Source organism: Mesoplodon bidens (assembly GCF_964165515.1).
Source record: "Mesoplodon bidens genome assembly, contig: HAP1_SCAFFOLD_105, whole genome shotgun sequence".
Taxonomy (NCBI): Eukaryota; Metazoa; Chordata; class Mammalia; order Artiodactyla; family Ziphiidae; genus Mesoplodon; species Mesoplodon bidens.
This window is the reverse complement of record NW_027671694.1, coordinates 1,127,358-1,129,100: the sequence shown is the minus strand read 5'-3', so window position 1 is coordinate 1,129,100 and position 1,743 is coordinate 1,127,358.

Below are 1,743 nucleotides of genomic sequence, written 5' to 3'. Positions count from 1 at the left end.
AAGGCATCAGCCACTGTGAGGTGCTATTTTCAATTTGCTGGAAAGCTCACAAAATATCTCATTTTACTAGTACTTCTGAGAAATAGCTAATATAAAAACATATTAAAAGTTTAGTTAATACCAAACCGTGAAAGAACAAATCTGAGTCCATATTAGATCTTTTCCTTTTAGTTTAAACTTTGTGCTTTGTTGCCTGTGCTTTGTAAAAGAATGCTGTCTACAGACTGAAATACACAGAATAGGTTATTCCCAAAGCTCTAACCACTAAGGGTCCATTCATACTATGAGAGATCAAAAGTTGCAGAACAGAGAACAATTGTCTTGTTGGAAGTTTACAGGAATATCATAACTTGACCTACATAGACAGCTGTAAGAACAGAGAATTCCAACACCAGTAGGTTTGCAACAACCAACCATGCCCCTCCTTCATCTTGCCTTTAAAACTGTTTTGCTGAAGGCTTTAGGAGAATTCAAGGTTTTCGGGGCATGAGCAACCTGACTCCTTACATGGCCCTGCAATAAATCTTTCTCTGCTCCAAAGTCCAGTGTTTCATTATTGTTTCGCCTCACTGTGCGTTGGACACATGAACTTGCATTCAGTAACAATAATAATAACGATAATAATATTTTTTAAAATGCTTACTATTATGTGATTTCCAAGCGTTTCAGCCTCCCAACAACACTTGTGTGGTATGTACTAAAATTATCCGATTTCACAGATGAGAAAACTTCAGCACAGAAATATTAACAGGCCAGAATCACACATGCCTTAAGAATATTGCTTGAGATTGCATTTGCTTCCATTTGCCTCCTGTTACCCCTTCCACTCTCTCTAGATTCCCGACAAGTTGGCAAGTCAAGCCCAATATTGTAGACTCTTCTTTTCACCAAGTTGCCTTCCTCTCTTTCCCTTCCTTTCTATCCATATCTAAACAGCAGAAGGCTGCTTGTTACAAAACTAGAAAAATTCTCTAAGCATTTACAAATTTCTATTCCTTAGTCCACTTTGGATACACTGTTCTGCAAGGCATAACCCTCTCTAAGGAAAAGAACTTGGGTAAGTAAACAAAGAACAAAGAGCAGTTTTGCTTTCTTTTTTTTTTTTTTTTTTTTTGCTTATTCCCCCTCCCCCACAAGTCTACAAGGATTAAGCCAAAACCTGATGCCATCAATGACTGACAGTGCACTCTGGGAAGAAATTAAGTTGATAACCAGATACTCTGTGCTTTCCACGGCAGGCCTCTTAGATAGTTAAGATGTATACCTCACACAGAATTTTAATAAATGCAGGTTCTTGAATTTTCTCATACATAGGAAAGCACCAAAATCATTACCTTGAGTTATCTGTTCTTTGTGTTTGCCAGTAGTCTTTTACCAAGATGCTTGACTGTACATATTCCTAGACAAAAATCACACATACACTGGCTCTCCCCAGCCTCCAGAGCAGCTTCTCAGAGCTACTATGCAACTAGCTCTTAGGCTCTAGTCCTGAGGAAGACCATCAATAAAACAAACTAACAACTCATGTTGTATGTTTTCCTTTAAATTGAGAGGAAGAAGCAGCAATGAGTTGGTAGTGGTATTATTTTCTAAACAGGAAACATTGGAGGAAAGAAGTGATATTTGAGAGACTCTGATTGACAGAAAGAAAAATAGAGAAACTACAGAGATGGGTCAGCAAAATGCAGCTGTCAGCTGAAACCCACCAAAAATCCACCCTGCCACATCTTCTGTTTCTCAAAT